At 42.2% G+C, this 20,350-nt stretch overlaps 1 pseudogene; it reads left to right on the top strand.

Moving 5' to 3' along the window:
• Window positions 1-500: 500 nt before the first annotated feature.
• On the top strand, window positions 501-7,244 carry LOC133749963 (small ribosomal subunit protein uS5-like; annotated as a pseudogene).
• The last annotated feature ends 13,106 nt before the right edge of the window (window positions 7,245-20,350 follow it).

Here is a 20,350-nt window from a genome sequence, read left to right on the forward strand (position 1 = left end):
TGGGCCTATGGAGCTTGCTGCCAGTGGGTGGGCCCTCCACGCGCAAGGTGGCACAGGTTTCCTGGGGCTACGCCTCGTCCCTGCACAAGGGTTGTGGGGGGAACCTAGGAGGCGCCCAGGAACGCAGGAGTACCCAGACTCCGGTCCTGCCTGCGACACGAGAGGGCCCACGTGTGTGCACTCAGGCTCAGGAGGCCATGGTAGGACAGCCTGTACCCCAGCTCCAAGCTCATCTCACGTGGACCGCCCCAGTGGGCATGGAGTGGGTGTGTCCCAGCAGCAGCCCCCAGGAATGGCCCTGCCCTCCAAGCCCTTAGTGCAGGGAATCCTGGATGGTGCATGCGCGAGCCGGCGAGCCAGCGAGCCAGAGGAGGACACTGGCTGCCAGGTGCTCTAGCTTCCCTCAGAGAATGTTTGTGCAGCCTGGAGACGCCCGCAGGTGTGCTCCTGAGGCCGGCCACTGCCTCTAACTAGCACCTGTGGCCAGTAGGCAGCACCAGATGGGCAGCCTCCTAGAGTCAGGGGTCCGGCAGGCTCCGCAGGCTAATGGCTTATGTAAGTAGAGGGGGGCCCGCCTGCTCCTAAGCGGGCTGTCGAGGCCAGGAACACAGGGGTCAGAAGTGGGTCTGTGTTTGTGATGCCCAACCAGATGGAGGGAGACAGCCGAGGCTCAGCAAGGTCCTTCCTCCTGGGAACTGCAAGCGAGGCTTTGAGGGAGCGAGCTGCGAAGTGAGACCTCCTGTCTCTGTGCCTCCAGCTATCCATGCAGGCTGCAGGGTCGGGCTCAGCTGTGGGCCTATGGAGCTTGCTGCCCGTGGGTGGGGCCTCCACGCACAAGGTGGCACAGGTTCCTGGGGTTGCACCTCGTCCCTACCCAAGGGCGGTAGTGGAAACCTAGGAGGCTCACATGAACACATGAGTGCCCAGACTCCGGTCCTGCAGGTGACACGAGAGGGCCCACGCATGTGCGCTCAGGCTCTGGAGGCCATGGTGGGACAGCCCATACTCCAGCTCCGAGCACATCTCGCATGGACCACCCCAGTGGGCATCAGGAGTGGGTGTGTCCCAGCAGCAGCCCCCAGGAATGGCCCTGCCCTCCAAGCCCTTAGTGTAGGGAATCCTGGAAGGGGCATGCACGAGCCAAGGAGCCAGCGAGCCAGAGGAGGACATGGCCTGGGCCCCCAGCTGCACTCAGAGAATGTTTGTGCGGCTAGGGGACGCCCTCAGGCATGCTCCTGAGGCCAGCCACTGCCTCTAGCTAGCATCTGTGGCCAGTTGGCAGCGCCAGCTGGGCAGGCTCCTAGAGCCAGGGGCCTGGCAGGCTCCGTGTGCGAATGGAAGACGGAAGCCAAGCTGGGCCTGGCTGCTCCTAAGCATGCTGCAGTGGCCATGGAACACAGGGGACCGGAAGCGGGTCTGTATTTGCAATGTCAGACCAGAGGGAGGGAGCCAGCTGAGGCACAGCCAGGTCCATCCTCTGGGCAACTGCCAGCGGAGGCTTTGGGAGTGTGCGCTGCCAAGTGAGACCTCCCATCTCTGTGCCTCCAGCTGTCCAGGCAGGCTGCAGGGTCGAGTGCGGCTGTAGGCCTATGGAGCTTGCACTCAGGATCAGGAGGCCATGGTGGGACAGCCCGTACCCCAGCTCCAAGCTCATCTCGCGTGGACCACCCCAGTGGGCATCAGGAGTGGGTGTGTCCCAGCAGCAGCCCCCGGGAACGGCCCCACCCTACAAGAAGCCCCTAGTGCAGGGAATCCTGGATGGCGCATGTGCGAGCTGGTGAGCTGGTGAGCCACAGCAGGATGCTGCCTGAGGCTCAGGCTTCCCTCTGAGAATATTTGTGTGGCTAGGGAACGCCCCCAGGAGTGCTCCTGAGGCCGGACACTGCCTCTAGCTAGCACCTGTGGCCAGTTGGCAGTGCCAGCTGGGCAGGCTCCTAGAGCCAGGGGTCTGGCAGGCTCCCCCTGTGATTTATTTATTTATTTGAAAGAGTTATACAGAGTTGAGAGGCAGAGAGAGGGAGAGAAGTCCTCCATCTGATGGTTCACTCCCCAGTTGACTACAACAGCTGCAGCTGCACATATACTAAGCCAGGAGTCAGGAGCTTCTTCCGGGTCTCCCACATGGGTACAGGGGCCCAAGGAGTTGGACCATCTTCTTCTGCTTTTCCAGGCTGACAGTTTCTTTTAAGAATGACCTTAATTCCCCACATCCAAAGCAATTTTTTTAAATCAGAATGTTTAAGGGCAGCAGGCAGTAAATTTGTGTTGTAAGTTCAGTTCCCTACTGAAATTTCTGCCATCGTAGTTTCAGCTTTGGAGACAACAATTCTGATTTTCATTTTCATAAGCCATTTTTAGTAATATTTTTGTCACTTCTTGATTATCTACCTGATGTTCCATAACTTTTTCTAGCCTATCCACAAAGGGCGTATAGCCCTCAGTTGGCAGTTGATGGACTGCAGAAAAGGAAGTGGAAGGGTGTTTAATATCAGGAATCTTTTTTCAAGCTTTTAATGTAATCCTAGAAATTTACACATGGGCTTCTTTCAAGGATAAACAACTTGTTGACCAATATATGAATACTCTTTCTCTCCTAATAACTACTCCAAAATGATGTGGACATTGTTATTTAAGTTATCTTTGGCTTGTACAGAAGCCACTTCTTTATATTCTCAAACCCAAACAGTGTATTGGGCTGGGGTAACCAAAATTTTAACTAGAGTTTTCCAATCCCATGCACCATCTCAAAGATCTCATATCCTCCTCCAACTCCCTCCAATATGCCCACTGTATAAGAACTTTGCATCCTGTTCTCTGTCAAGCTCTTTTTTAACTCTGTAAACATAGGGAAGATGCTCAAGCCAGGGAGACACATTTTGAGATATAACAACAAGACAGTTAACATTGGTAATTCTCCTTGCTCCTTGGCTTCCTGAAACATACCTTGTACCACTGACACAACTAAAGGGGACTCAGACACCACTGTGACATCAGTAGGCATGGAAAGCACAGAGGTCTCATCTTTAGGCAGTAGGGACAAGCCCATTGACTGACTCTCTTGGCCAGGGAGAGCTGCCAAGAGGTTTGTAACCTTACTACTGGCATTCCAGCAGAGATACCACACATGTAAAACTGGAATAGAGTGTAACTTTTGATTGATTTTTATGTCAATCAGTTACTTTTAAAGTGCTTCCATCAGGGTACCAAGGGCAGCAACTATTGATATTTTTGCAGCAAGTGTCCAATTACCTTTTCTGATAAAGACTGCCCCACATTCTTAAGAAGATAAAGCAGTTCAGCCTTATGTTTCTGTTGCACTGGGGCCAGGGAGTTGCCCATCTTAGTGACTTACCCAAATCTCAAAGAGATGAATGATGCATCTGTAACCATTGCTATGCAAGGTGAGCCATCCCTTGCATTTTATGCTAAGGGTCCCTGTTTGGGCACAAGATGTTGGGGTGTGCAAGTGAAAGGAGAGACAGGACATGGAAACTTTTCCTCCCAAAAGTGCCGCCAGGCCAACCCAGCATCTTTTCTTTATTGATAATGATTACAACAGCATATGTGCATGTTCAAATAACTCTAAGGTTTCTCTGAAACATGTTTTGCAAGACATATTAGGTAAGCCTATCTGGGAAAGCAGCTGAATGTCCTTGTGAAGCCAACATTCCAACAAAGGCTCAGTGCTCTTGTTAGAAGGCCATAAAATATCCTTAGTCAGATCCTGTGGTCATATTCTGTGTTCTAGGAAGAAAATACTTCACTAAAAGTGCTTTGTCAGAAATCTTATTCTTCACATCCCTCTCTTTTACTCTGTTTTAAAGGCAATGGATAAGGCTGGCTCTGTGGTGTAGTCAGCTATGCCTCTGCCTGTAGCACCAGCATCCCTTATGAGCACTGATTCTAGTCCTGGCTGTTCCTCTTCCAATCCAGCTCTTAGCTATGGCCTGGGAAAGCAGTAGAAGATGGCCCAAGTGCTTGAGCCCCTGCACCCACCTGAAAGACCCATAAGAAACCCTGGATCCTGGCTTTGGATTGGTTCAGCTCCAGCTGTTGCAGCCATCTGGGGAGTGAACCTGTGGATGAAAGGCCTTTCTCTCTGTCTCTCCCTCTCTATGTAATTCTACCTCCCAAATAACATTTTTAAAAGTCTTTAAAGGCAAGAGAAGTCAGATGAGTTTAAAATAACAAATAATATCAAACAACATATTTTGTACAAAAGAAAAAAAATTAACTCAAATATATAAAAAGCTAATGGAGTACAAGAAAAAAATATGCAAAAACGTAAGAAAGATGGCTACGTTGGTTGATCATCCCACAATACAGAGAATAAATTTTAAAACAAAAGATGCTTCTAGAGATATATATGGCCACTTCTTGTAATAAAATGTCAAATAATGTGGGTATAATGACATTTAACCTTAGATATATATTTAAGAATATTATACAACATTATATGTAAAAAGGATGAAGATAAAGAAAAGGATGATTGAATTGTTCAACAACAGTACATCTTGCCTCAGATTCATGTCTTGACTCTCCTGGTTTTTCACCACCAAATCATCCATTGGACAACAGGAATGAGAAAAAAACACATCAATTGAACATGTATGTTTGTTTGTAATGCTCATGCAAAAGCAATGAAATTTCTTCCTGTCCTAGTGACCTATGATTTTAACATATCAGTAAAATGTATTTATTTATGACCAAAACATTTTTTCTCTTCATAAATTAACATAATACATGACACCAATATATTTCCCCATTTTCAATCATGTGGTCCTACAATCTTTAGTGTTTTCTCTAAGTGGGGAGGTGTACTATGGTACACCAGTGTTTGGGATGCCTGAATCAAACCCATAGCAGTGCCAGTTTAACTCTTGGCTTCTTTGCTTCCAACACAGCTTCTTGCTAATGTATCCTGGAAATCAGCAGAGGAAAACTCAAGTGCTTGGGGTCTTCACACACTTAAGAATAACACAGTTGAGAGACCTTGATGGAGTTTCAGGTTTTTGGCTTCAGCCTGGCCAGCCCTAACAGTTGCAAGCAGTTGGGGAATGAACCAGTAGATGGAAGACCTTCTCACTTCCACTGTCACTTTTTCTTTCAAGTAGAAAAAAATAACCAAATAAGCATTTTTAAAAGTGGGGAAACATTTAGTAAAAAAAATTTACTCACTGACTAAATGGAGTAATGAGCTGAGTGGTTTTGAGTAGCCATTTATTTTCTCTCTTCTTTTTCTGTGTTTCTCTGAAGAACTCTCAGCATGGATTATGGAAAAATTGTATTGGACTATTTACCTGCAGATGCAGGAGAGGAACATGTCTGTTAGCAGGACCGCAGCTTAGGAACAGAGACTCATGCTTAGTCTTCCAGGAGGAATGGTTATCAGCATGTATGGAGTTTTTAAATAAAAAACTCTCTTCTTCCCCACACTCTGCAAAGACTACTTTCCTCATATTTCTAGAAACCCTGACATTTTCAGGATTTCAGAATGATAATAGGTACAGAAAATTCCCAATAAGTCAATGCAGCTGGGTATAGTATGCTTAACACCTACACTCTGAGTGTAGGCTAAACCTTAACACCTACACTCTGAGTAGGGCTAAACCTTAACACCTACACTCTGAGTAGGGCTAAAATAGATAACTTGCTTGCTAGGGACACGAGTCTATCAATAAAAAGAAGCCACATCTTGACATGATCTACGTTTATGGAGTCATTCAGAGATCCTGAATATCAGTACAAAGTGATGAATAAATGAGCCCTGAAGATTGTCTCCTGGGTATGGGATGAAGTTGAGATACACATGTCAGAAGAGGAGTTCTAATATGCAGTGGCCATTTCCCACTCATCTCAATATTGTTTCATGTGGGAGAGTAACCTATCCTCCCCAAGTCTGGAGAAACCAAGGCAGGGCCAGATGATTCTGGCCAAGCAAATGTAATTACAGACTAATTGTGTCACTGTTTCATTCAGTGCCTATTTTGTTCTCCAGTCACAAACTCTACCCATGTTCTAGTAAAGGGCATTCTACCAGCCTGAGAAAAATAGATTTGATACACATTTTGAATGCAGGGGCAGTAAGTCAGTGGTTTCCTAACCATAAGCTAATTTACTACCACCTAATATTCTGACAGCCAGAAAAAAACATTACTTAGAACAGTTCACCCTCACAGATAGTTGTCACTGCAAGTCTATGGGGTGGCCCTATGGACCTTTCAATAAATGGTGTGGAAAATAGATACAGAACAAAATTAAAGATGAATTTCACACCAAAGTGCATAACAGCTTGAAAATGTGTGTGGGGTTTGATTTATAATGTTGATTAGGAAATGTCGATTCTTTATTTTTTAAGATTTGTTTCCTTCTTCTCTGAGAGAATACCAAATGGCGGGATGATGCTGATGCAGAAGGAGGGTCTGGAGGCCCTGAGGACCCTGGAATGGAAGGCCATGGCAGTTTCTGCTGCGGTTTTGGCAGTGGCATCCAGGGCTGTGGTCAAAGCCAGGGCCAGGGCCAGGGCCAGAGCCAAGGTCATGGAACTTGTAGAGCCTGTCACCAGGCTTGGCCACCTGTTTAAGAACATGAAGATCAAATCCTTGTGGGAGATATATCTCTTCTCCCTGCCCATCAAGGAGTCCAATATCTTTGATATTTTCCTGGGGACATCCCTCGATGAGATTTTGAAGATCATGTCAGCGCAGAAGCAGGCATAGATTGGCAGTGAACCAGGTTCAAGGCATTTGTTGCCATTGAAAAACACAATGGTCATGTCAGTCTGGGTGTGAAGTGCTCCAAGGAAATAGCCACCACCATCTGATGGGCCATCATCCTTTCTAAGCTGTTCATTTTGCCCATGTAGAGGTGCTATTGGGGAAACAAGATAGGCAAACTCCACACTGTGCCTTGCAAGGTGACCAGATGATATGTCTCTGTGCTATTGTGCCTCAATTCTTGCTCCTAGAAGCACTGGCATTGTCTTCACCGTGTCCCCAAGAAGTTGCTGATGATAGCTGACATTGGTGACTGCCACACTTCAGCCAGTGGGTGCACTGCTACCCTGGGCCAAAAAGGGCACCTTCTATGCTATCCCCAAGACCTACAGCAATCTGATCCCCAACCTCTGGAAAAAGAATGTGTTCACTAAGTCTCCCTATCAGGAAAGCATGGACCATCTTATGAAGACTCACACCAGAGTATTTGTGCAGAGGACCCAGGCTCTAGATGTGGCTACAACATAGGATTTTACACAAGAAAACAAAGTGAATTAAGCCTGTTAAAAAGATTTATTTATTTATTTATTTATTTATTTAAAAGGCAGAGAGAGAGAGAGAGAGGGAGAGAGAGAAGAAGAGATATAGAGGAAGTAAGATATTTTCCATCTACTACTTCACTCCCCAAATGGCCACAATGGTTGGGGCTGGACCAGGCAAGCCAGGAGACAGGAGCTTCTTCTGGGTCTCCCACATGAGTGTAGGGTCCCAAGGACTATGGGCCATCCTCCACTGCTTTCCCAGGCACATTAGTGGGGAGCTAGATTAGAACTGGAGCAGTCAGGACTTGAATGGGATGTTGGCACTGCAGGCTGTAGCTTAATTCACTATACCACAGCACCAGCAGTTGAAAAGTCCATTCTAACTGAAACTCAATATTCAGAAGCTATCTAAGCCCAAGTTGAGAAATCTGAATATATAAATATCCATACTCCTTATGACAAAATTAAAGAAACACAAAACAATGTTAAAAGAAAAAAGTTACACCACAGAAAAGTTACCTTCCTAATAGTAAAAAATGACCAATCATATGAAAAAAATGATTGGTAAACATTTTGAAATATAAAAAAATATTGAAAAAATAATTGGCAGGGCCGGCACTGTAGCATAGTGGGTAAAGCCACCACCTGCAGTGCCAGCACCCCATATAGGTGCCTGCTTCTGATCCAGCTTCTGCTATGGCCTGGGAAAGCAATAGAAGATGGCCAAGTTCTGGGGGCCCTGCACCTGCATGGGAGACCCATGGCTCCTGGCTTCAGATCGATGCAGCTCTTGCCATTGCAGCCAGTTGAGGAGTGAACCATCAGATGGTTCTCTCTCTCTCTCTCTCTCTCTCTCTCTCTCTCTCTCTCTTTCTCTGCCTCTTTTTCTCTGTGTAACTCTGACTTTATAAATAAATCTTGAGATAGTCTGGGAAAATATAGTTTCATAAAAGTGGAATTACTGTAGCCTCAGGAAAAGGCTCAAGAAAAAAAAACTGCAGTGGAAACGCTTCCGGATCTAGTGGATGTGACACAGAGGACCTACAGGGAGCCCACCGTGTGGAAGCCCAGCCGCGGGAGCCGAGCCACAGAATCTCACCAGCATGGGAACCGGAGGTAAGACAAAAACCTCAGAAACCCGAGACATTGGTGGGGAAAGGCAGAGGCCTCTCTCTCCACTCACCTAACAAAGCCAGCAAAACAAAGAGCAGGCACCATTTTATATATATAAAGAGGCAACGAGTACACAAACTCAGTAACTTTGGGACTACAGTGAAACTTGAGAACACATTGAGGGCTGCATAAACTCTTTGTGTGGTCCCAGGGGTAGATCAAAAGAATACTCAGAGAGGCCAGATTTCAACTACCCTCAATTCCACTCACCTGTACCGAATAACTTCCCAACTGAGTCAAAAAAAAAAAAGAGAGAGAAAGAGAGATCCAGCAAGGAGCAAGGGAGAGAACAATCTGGGTGAGTCACTTTTTGCACAGCCTTAAAACCTGAAGAATCAAGCAGAGCTCTCTGGCCACATCCATCACAGCCCCTAAGGATCCATCAAAGCACACAGCCCACTTAGAGGCATAGTATAACGAGAAAGAAAACACCACGGGGAAAAAAAAAAACAAACATAAGTTATATCCAACATGCCAAACAACAAATGTAGAAACTGAAGTAACAAGAGCAAGGAAGACACTATGATGCCCCCAAATGAAAAAGACACCCCAATGCAAGATTATGAAGATGAAGAGATAGAGGAAATGCAAGAAGCAGATCGCAAAAAATTGATAAGAACATTAAGAAGTTCTCAAAAACAAATTCTTGAACTACAGAAATCCTTAATGGACATTTGCTCTCTCATGAAAATGAAATATTAAGGAGGAATCAAAATGAAATGAAACAACGAGTAGAATAGGAAACTGTGATAGTGACAAAAAACCACAATGAAATGAAGAACTCAATAGATCAAATGACAAACATATTAGAGAGCCTTAAATACAGAATGGGTGAAGCAGAAGAGAGAATACCGGACTTAGAAGATAGAGAACAGGAAAGGAAACAGTCAAATCAAAGAAAAGAAGAGGAAATCAGAAATCTAAAAAATACTGTCAGGAATCTACAGGATACTATAAAAAAACCAACATTTGGGTTCTAGGAGTTCCTGAAGGCATGGAGAGGGAGAAAGGATTAGAAGGCCTTTTTAGTGAGATACTAGCAGAAAATTTCCCAGGTTTGGAGAAGCACAGAGGTATCTTAGTACAGGAAGCTCATAGAACCCCTAATAAACATGACCAAAAGAGATCCTCACCACGACACGTTGTAATCAAACTCACCACAGTGAAACATAAAGAAAAGATTTTAAAATGTGCAAGAGAGAAACGCCAGATTACTGTCAGTGGATCTCCAATTAGACTCACAGCTGACTTCTCATCAGAAACCCTACAAGCTAGGAGAGAATGGCGAGATATAGCCCAGGTACTAAGAGAGAAAAACTGCCAGCCCAGAATATTATATCCTGCAAAGCTCTCATTTGTGAATGAAGGTGAAATAAAGACCTTTCACAGCAAACAGAAATTGAAAGAATTTGTCGCCACTCGTCCAGCCCTGCAAAAGATGCTTGAAAATGTGTTACATAAGAAACACAGAAACACAGTCACCAATATGAAAGCAGGTTTTGGAAGGATACCTCCCAGCAAAAGATCACAGGAATCTCAAAGCATATATTAGAAAAAATCTTTGGCAAATGAGAGGGCAAAGTTACTCCTTCTCAATAGTCACATTGAATGTTAATGGCCTGAACTGTCCAATAAAAAGACACTGATTGGCTGATTGGGTTAAGGAACAAAACCCATCTTTTTGCTGCTTACAAGAAACACATCTTTCCAACAATGATGCATACACACTGAAAGTGAAAGGCTGGAAAAAGATATACCATGCCAACAGAAATGAAAAAAGAGCGGGCGTAGCCATCTTAATATCAGATAACATAAATTTTACCACAAAACTATTAGGAGAGACAAAGAGGGGCACTATATAATGATTAAGGGATCCATTCAACAGGAAGATATAACGATTATCAATGTATATGCACCTAATTACAGGGCACCAGCTTATTTAAAAGACTTGTTAAGAAACATAAAGGGAGACTTAGACACCAATACAATAGTTCTGGGGGACTTCAATACTCCACTCTCAGAGATAGACAGATCAACAGGACAGAAGACCAACAAGGAGACAGTAGATTTAAATGATACTATAGCTCAAATGGACCTAACAGATATGTACAGAACTTTTCATCCTACATCTAAATACTTTACATTCTTCTCATTAGTACATGGAACCTTCTCTAAGATTGACCACATACTAGGCCATAAAGCAAGTCTCAGCAAATTCAAAAGAATTAGAATCATACCATGCAACTTCTCAGACCACAAAGGAATGAAGTTGGAAATTAGCAACTCGGGAATCCCTAGAGCACGTGCAAACACATGGAGATTGAACAACATGCTCCTGAATGAACAATGGGTCATAGAAGAAATTAAAAGAGAAATCAAAAATTTTCTGGAAGTAAATGAGGATAACAGCACAACATACCAAAACCTATGGGATACAACAAAAGCAGTGTTAAGAGGAAAGTTTATATCAATACGTGCCTACATCAAGAAATTGGAAAGGCACCAAATAGATGAGCTTTCAAGTCATCTCAAGGATCTAGAAAATCTGCAGCAAACCAAACCGAAACCCAGTAGAAGAAGAGAAATAATTAAAATCAAAGAAGAAATCAACAGGATTGAATAAAAAAAATTACAAAAAATCAGCCAAACGAGGAGCTGGTTTTTTGAACAAATAAACAAAATTGACACCCCAATGGCCCAACTAACTAAAAAAAGAAGAGAAAAGAACCAAATCAATAGGATCAGAGATGAAAATGCAAATGTAACAACAGACACCACAGAAATAAAAAGAATCATCAGAAATTACTACAAGGAGTTGTATGCCAGCAAACAGGGAAATCTATCAGAAATGGACAGATTCTTGGACACATACAACCTACCAAAATTGAGCCAGGAAGACACATAAAACCTAAACAGACCCATAACTGACACAGAAATTGAAACAGTAATAAAGGCCCTCCCAACAAAGAAAAGCCCAGGACCAGATGGATTCACTGCTGAGTTCTACCAGACATTGAGAGAAGAATTAACTCCAATTCTTCTCAAACTATTCAAAACAATCGAAAAAGATGGAATCCTCCCAAATTCTTTCTATGAAGCCAGCATCACCTTAATTCCTAAGCCGGAAAAAGATGCAGCATTGAAAGAGAATTACAGACCAATATCCCTGATGAACATAGACGCAAAATTCTACAATAAAATTCTGGCCAATAGAATGCAACATCACATTAGAAAGATCATCCACCCAGACCAAGTGCGATTTATCCCTGGTATGCAGGGATGATTCAACGTTTTCAAGACAATCAACGTGATACACCACATTAACAGACTGCAGAAGAAAAACCATATGATTCTCTCAATAGATGCAGAGAAAGCATTTGACAAAATACAACACCCTTTCATGAGGAAAACTCTAAGCAAACTGGGTATGGAAGGAACATTCCTCAATACAATCAAAGCAATATATGAAAAACCCACGGCCAACATCCTATTGAGTGGGGAAAAGTTGGAAGCATTTCCGCTGAGATCTGGTACCAGACAGGGATGCCCGCTCTCACCACTGCTATTCAATATAGTTCCAGAATTTTTAGCCAGAGCTATTAGGCAAGAAAAAGAAATGAAAGGGATACAAATCGGGAAGGAAGAACTCAAACTATCCCTCTTTGCAGATGATATGATTCTTTATTTAGGGGACCCAAAGAACTCTACTGAGAGACTGCTGGAACTCATCGAAGAGTTTGGCAAAGTAGCAGGATATAAAATCAATGCACAAAAATCAATAGCCTTTGTATACACAGGCAATGCCACGGCTGAGGAAGAACTTCTAAGATCAATCCCATTCACAATAGCTACAAAAACAATCAAATACCTTGGAATAAACTTATCCAAGGACGTTAAAGATCTCTATGATGAAAACTACAAAACCTTAAAGAAAGAAATAGAAGAGGATACCAAAAAATGGAGAAATCTTCCATGCCCATGGATTGGAAGAATCAATATCATCAAAATGTCTATTCTCCCAAAAGCAATTTATACATTCAATGCAATACCCATCAAGATCCCGAAGACCTTCTTCTCAGATCTGGAAAAAATGATGCTGAAATTCATATGGAGACACAGAAGACCTCGAATAGCAAAGCAATCTTGTACAACAAAAACAAAGCTGGAGGCATCACAATACCAGATTTCAGGACATACTACAGGGCAGTTGTTATCAAATCAGCATGGTACTGGTACAGAAACAGATGGATAGACCAATGGAACAAAATAGAAACACCAGAAATCAATCCAATCATCTTCAGCCAACTTATATTTGATCAAAGATCCAAAACTAATCCTTGGAATATGGACAGCCTATTCAATAAATGGTGCTGGGAAAATTGGATTTCCACGTGCAGAAGCTTGAAGCAAGACCCATACCTTTCACCTTACACAAAAATTCACTCAACATGGAATAAAGACTTAAATCTATGACCCGAAACCATCAAATTATTAGAGAGCATTGGAGAAACCCTGCAAGATATAGGTACAGGCAAAGACTTCTTGGAAAAGACCCCAGGAGCACAGGCAGTCAAAACCAAAATTAACATTTGGGATTGCATCAAATTGAGAAGTTTCTGTACTTCAAAAGAAACAGTCAGGAAAGTGAAGAGGCAACCGACAGAATGGGAAAAATATTTGCAAACTATACTACAGATAAAGGGTTGATAACCAGAATCTACAAAGAAATCAAGAAAATCCACAACAACAGAACAAACAACCCACTGAAGAGATGGGCCAAGGACCTCAAGAGACATTTTTCGAAAGAAGAAATCCAAATGGCCAACAGACACATGAAAAAATGTTCAAGATCACTAGCCATCAGAGAAATGCAAATCAAAACCACAATGAGGTTCCATCTCACCCCGGTGAGAATGGCTCACATTCAGAAATCTACCAACAACAGATGCTGGAGAGGATGTGGGGAAAAGGGGACACTAACCCACTGTTGGTGGGAATGCAAACTGGTTAAGCCACTATGGAAGTCAGTCTGGAGATTCCTCAGAAACCTGAACATAACCCTACCATTCAACCCAGCCATCCCACTCCTTAGAATTTACCCAAAGGAAATTAATTTGGCTAACAAAAAAGCCATCTGCACCTTAATGTTTATTGCAGCTCAATTCACAATAGCTAAGACCTGGAACCAACCCAAATGCCCATCAACAGTAGACTGGATAAAGAAATTATGGGACATGCACTCCATAGAATACTATACAGCAGTAAGGAACAATGAAACCCGGTCATTTGCAACAAGATGGAGGAATCTGGAAAACATCATGCTGAGTGAATTAAGCCAGTCCCAAAGAGACAAATTTCATTTGTTTTCCCTGATCAGTGACAACTAACTGAGCACCAAAGGGGAAACCTGTTAAGTGAAATGGACACTATAAGAAACAATGACCTGATCAGCTCTTGTCCTGACTCTAGATGTACAATGTAATACTTTATCCGTTTTAGTATTTGTTGTTGTTGTTGTTGTTCTAGTACTAGTGATTGAACTCTGTAATTAACATACAATTATTCTTCGGTGTTTAAATTTTAACTGAAAGGTGATCCCTGTTAAATTAAAGAGTGGAAAAAAAGAGGGAGGAGATGTACAATTTGGGACATGCTCAATCGGACTTGTCCCAAATGGTGGAGTTAGAAATGTGCCAGGGGATTCCAATATAATGCCATCAAGGTTCATGTTCCAATGCCATCTCACTAGTCCAAGTGATCAATTTCAGTTCACATTTGATGGCTCTGATAGGTCTAAGAGTCAAAGGGATCACACAAACAAGACTAGTGTCTGCTAATACTAACTGATAGAATCAAAAAGGGAGAGAAAGATCCAACATGGGAAGGGGGAGACACAGCAGACTCATAGAATGGCAGACGTCCTAAACAACACTCTGGCCTCAGAATCAGCCCTTAAGGCATTCAGATCTGGCTGAAGAGCCCATGAGAGTATTGTAGGCATGGAAAGCCAAGATACCATGGAAAAGAAAAAAAGAAGAACTAAATGAAAGATCTCTGCGAATGAGATCCCAGTGGAAAGAACGGGGCCATCAAAGAAGGAGGTACCTTTCTCCAAATGGAGGAGAGAACTCCCTCTTTGACTATGACCCTATCGTAATAAGATCAAAGTCAGCGAACTCTAAAGGCTTCCATAGCCTTGGCAACTCACGACTAGAGCCTAGGGAGATTACTGACGCCATAAACAGAGTGTCAAATTGTTAAGTCAGCAACAGAAGTCACTGTGTACTTGCACCCCATGTGGGATCTGTCCTTAATGTGTTGTCTAATGTGCAGTGATGCTATAACTAGTACTGAAACAGTATTTTTACACTTTGTGTTTCTGCGTGGGTACAAACTGATGAGATCTTTACTAATTATATACCGAATCGATCTTCTGTATATAAAGAGAATTGGAAATGAAAAAAAAACCTGGTGTTAAATTGGAAATGGCATAGAAAATTAATTAATTTTTTAAAAAAATATTATGTAGGATCTCTGTCTTTAATGTGCTGTACACTCTTATTTAATGCTATAGCTAGTACTCCAACAGTATTTTTTTTTCACTTTGTGTTGCTATATGGGGGCAAACTGTTGAAATCTTTACCTAATATATACTAAACTGATCTTCTGTATATAAAGAGAATTGAAAATGAATCATGATGTGATTGGAAGGGGAGAGGGAGCGGGAAAGGGGAGGGTTGCGGGTGGGAGGGAATTTTTGGGAGGGGGAAGCCATTGTAACCCATAAGCTGTACTTTGGAAATTTATATTCATTAAATAAAAGTTTAATTAAAAAATAAATAATAAATCTTAGTGCACCAGCACCAAATACTGACTATGGTGATGGTTCTGACTGTCCTTGGAAAACCGAGGGGCCTGGCACTGAATTAGAATCACCCAAGTAGGTGTCAGGAACCCAATAACATGATCCAATCAATGTGCTCCCAAAGGTCTGCATACACATTCCCAAGATTCTTACAGGAGACACACTTCAAACAAGTAGCAATCTGGACACATTACCAGCAAGCTCAGACAGGAACAGTATAGGAAAATGCTGTCTGAAAAGCAATTTTACCAAAACTCAGAGATGGTAGGTAAGTGCATTCTTCAAGGCAATTTAGGTTATGCTGGGAAAATTAATGAAATTCAAACTATCAAGGAATCAACACAGTAAAATTGTCTCAGAGGTAACATCTAACACCAGTTTCAGGGGGCTATTTTCCACATACAACATGGGGTGAGAAAGGAGAAAGACCAATGTCCTGGTGCAAAATCCATGCACTCTTCTTCCCTGATCTGAATATTGTGATACACAGGTAGCTTACACATTTTTTCATGCTGTGAATGAGAATATACATTCTCCACCTGAAAGCAATAGGCATTGAAGCATGGATTTCTCTGAGCCCAGATGATAGAACTTGGTCTTCTCTACCCACAAACCTCAGATCATGATGGTTTTCTTTCCATTCAGATCACATATGGCCCTTTTGATCCCATGCTAAGTGATAGAAACAAGTTTCCATCGCTCTACCAGATGGCCAACAGTGACAGCTCTCTGGCCTTTGTGTGCTCTCCTTGCTGCTACATTTTGGCTGGATTTGGGTGGTGATCTTTGTATCTAATGATATGAAAGGAGAGCAGTTCCTTCAGGATATTCAAGCTGAGATGGTAAAGAAAGGTGTCTGCTTGGCCTATATAGTAAAGCTCCCAGACACTAAGTCAAGCCATGAAGAAAATGAAATCTCTTTGCTAGAGGCCATCCGAATTTCATCAGCAAGTGTGCATATTCTATATGGTGATGTGAGGAGCCTCTATACCATGGAATTTCTAAGCAAATACTATTTAACCCTGGGGAAGGTGTGGATCATGGCTGAAAAGTGGGAGATTGTTGTGAAAGAGACAGACCACATGCTGCACTCCTTCCATGGAGGCTTCTCATTTTCACACCACAAGGGGGAAATTCCTGGCCTCAACCATTTTGTCAAGACAGTGGACCCTTCCCACTACCCAGGAGATTTCTTCCTCAGTCAACTATGGCTTCATGCTTTTCACTGCTTACCTCCTGGGTCACTTTGTGGAACAGTTGGAGTCTGCCCACCAAATGCTTCCTTTGAGTTTTTCCCAGGACACATTGACATGCTGACCATATCTGACTCCAGCTATTTCATCTACAATGCTGTGTATGCAGTGGCCCATGCCCTCCATAAGATGCCTTCAGAGCAAATAGAATAGGGATCTCTAGGAGATGCATCTCAACCTAGGATTCTTCCATGGCAGGTAACATTTCCCAGAACAGGACATGCATTGCACTTCTGATGGCATCCTTAGGTATTTTATTGCAGTATCACATGAACATGTTTTCATGCTGAGATTGGCATGATCATGTGTGATGATTAGTGGGCTCTTTCACACCACACCACGCAGAGATACACGTTTAATTGTTATCTATGTGTGGAGGATTTGTTATCTGCATATTGTCATTAACAAGATATGATCTAGTGAAGGAATATCAAAATTACATAGCCAATGATCTAACACCACGCAATTTTATACTCTATATATTAACTAGCACAAATAAGAGAAACAATATTTTTGTAGTTCTGGCTTATATAATTTACTGTAATGACCTCCAGTTTTAGATGTCAAGATTTCATTCTTTCTCATGGCTGAATAATATTCAAATATATATATCACAATTCCTTCACCCTGTCATCAGTTGATGGACATCTAGATGGTTCCACTTCTTAGGTATTGCACATTGAACTGCAATAGAATTCTGAATGCAGGTGACTCTTTCATATGCTGATGTCATTTTTTAATACATTCTCAGGTGTGAGACTACTAGGCCATGTGGTAGAACTAGAATTGGTTTTCTCAAAAATTCCTCTACTGTCTTCCATTATGGTTGTACCAACTTAGAATCATTCCCATCAAATATATTGGTGTTTTTTTTTTTCAGATCCTCACCAGATTTTGTTATTTTTCAAATTTTGGATAATACTCATTCTTAGTGGGGTGCAATGAAATCTCACTGTAGTTTTTATTGGCACTGCCCTGATGGTTAATGGTCCTGAGCCTCTTTTCATGTTTCTCTTGGCCATTTGTATTTCATCCTTTGAAAAATGCCTGCTCATATCCTTAGTTCACTTCTTAACTAGATTGTTGGTTATGTTGTTGTCAACTTTCTTGAGCTCCTTATACAATCTGGAGATTAATACTCTATTGGATCCATATTTTGCAAATATTTTCCCCCATCCTGTAAGTAGTGATTTCTCTTGGATGATTGTGTCTTTTGCTGAGCAGAATTTACTTAGCTTAATATATATTGTTGCCTTTATTGCCTTTATTTCTTGGATCTTATCCAAGAAATTGTTGCCTAGATAAATATTTTGCAGTGTTTCCCCAATGTCTTCCTAAAGTAATTTGATGCTTTTGGTTTTAAGCTTAGATCCTTGATAAATTTTGAGTTGATATTTGTATAGGGTGTAAGGTAGCAGTCTGATTCCTCATCTCTGCATGTGGAAATCCAAATTTTAAAACACTACTTGTTGAAAAACTGCCTTTTTCTAGGGAGTCAGTTTAGCTCCATGTAACATTTTCAATTCAGACTCAATAATGACAGATCATAGAAGAATAATGTTACTCACTGTAGGATGAAATGCTATAAAATAGCATAAGCAAGCTCATTACAAAGACTGGGAAGAAGATAATGATCAAAACTACTCTTTTCTTTGGAAGGATTGCAAAGCTAGGAAAAATGGACTATTGTGTATCCCACATCAACTAAAAATCTTTTTGCTTATAAAATATTTCCTATAATCTCAAAAGGTAGCTGTATTCTCAACAAAAAATAGTCAAAGTACTGAGAGAGAAATAAAATCCATGGAACATTAAACTCTACTGAGGTGAAAAATGTTGTACAAATAAACTACACATACACAGCATACACATTTTTGCAAGTTAAGAACTACCAGCAGCAGCCAGAGATGTACAAGCAGATTTGGGAAAATGTTTATTAAGAAAAATTATACTTGGACTTCTAATGTATTTATTTAATTTAATTCAACTGATATTGCTTTCAGTTTTGTTAAACTTTATAAAAATTATTTCAAAATCAGAATTACTGTGAGGAAGAGAGAGACAGAGAAAAGAGGAGCCAGATCTACCATCTGCTGATTCACTTCACAATGCCTGCAAGTACCAGGATTAGGCCAGATCAAGCCAGGATGCAGGAGCATCAATTTGGTGTCCTACGTGAGTGTAGGGGCCCATGCACTTGGAACCTGAAGTGCTGCTTTCCCAGGAACATTAGCAGAAAGCTGAATCAGGAGTAGAGCAGCTGGGTTTGAATCGGCACTCACAGGGATGCTGGGAACTATGGAAAGTGGTTGATCTGTTACACCACAAGATCAGCCCAAATTTTGTTAAATTAAAACAAAATTGACTGTTATAATAGAACAGACTTCATGAATTTCATTGATACAATTTTAAGAAGATAACCATCCTTTCTTCCTTTCCTTTCTCAATCCCCCCTCATTACATTCCTTTTTTCCTTTTAATTTTTGCAATAACATAATTTCAATTTACTTTAAATCACAGAGTTAATGCCTCACTAATCATAATATTCCTCAAGTGAAAAGTAGAAAGACAACTGCTCCAAGGAATTTACACAAGGGTGATAAACACAAATCAAATCCTGAGATGTCAGTTTCATTTTTATCTTTTTTTTTTTTTGGACAGGCAGAGTGGATAGTGAGAGAGAGAGAGAGACAGAGAAAGATCTTCCTTTTGCTGTTGGTTCACCCTCCAATGGCCGCTGCGGCCGGCGCATCGCGCTGATCTGAAGCCAGGAGCCAGGTGCTTCTCCTGGTCTCCCCTGCGGGTGCAGGGCCCAAGCACTTGGGCCATCCTCCACTGCCTTCCCGGGCCATAGCAGAGAGCTGGCCTGGAAGAGGGGCAACCGGGATAGAATCTGGCACCCCTACTGGGACTAGAACCCGGTGTGCCAGCGCCGCAAGGCGGAGGATTAACCTGTTAAGCCATGGCGCCGGCCTTCATTTTTAATATTGTGATTTTTTTTCTTCTATTCTATATTATACAGTACTGATCACCAAAAAACTTATATATTTTCTTTAAGGAACTGTTATATTTCACTATGTATAATAGTATCCATGTGAATGTATTTTTTTGTCAAAGAGAATTTCATTCTTTTTGTGGGGGAAGCAGTGTTAAAAATTTTAAAGTGCACACAAGTGCACTCACCAGTAGAACCATCACAAAAATCAAGATATTTCACATACAAAGCCATGCTATTCTCATGTGGGAGAACTAAGATGAGCTTCCCTAAACCCCTAACCAATCTTTCATGGTCAGCCACCCTACTGTGATTTCTCTGTTTAGAATCAGATTCTCCCCATCATTTTAATAGGGAAGAGGCAGAATTCCATACACTTGAACCCAGGATTTTTTTCTGTATTTCACAAGTAGAGTTATAGACAGTGAGAGAGACAGACAGAGGGAAAGTTCTTCCTTCCATTGGTTCACTCCCCAAATGGCCACTATGGCTGGCACTGCGCTGATAAAAAGCCAGGAGCCAGGTGATTCTTCATGGTCTCCCCTGAGGATGCAGAAGCACAAGCACTTGGACCATCCTCCACTGCCTTCCTGGGTCACAGCAGAGAGCTGGACTGGAAGAGGAGCAACTGGGACTAGAACATGGTGCCCACATGGGATGCTGACACCGCAGGCAGAGTATTAACCAAGTGCACCTCCTCCTGTAATCTGAATGTTCTCCCTCTTTCCAAATATGCCTCCCCTCAAACTTCATCCACTTCTGAGGAAAATCCAATTTACCAACAGTGCTGGGGAGGATGTTTCCTT

This window comes from Lepus europaeus, chromosome 20 (assembly GCF_033115175.1).
Source record: "Lepus europaeus isolate LE1 chromosome 20, mLepTim1.pri, whole genome shotgun sequence".
NCBI lineage: Eukaryota > Metazoa > Chordata > Mammalia > Lagomorpha > Leporidae > Lepus > Lepus europaeus.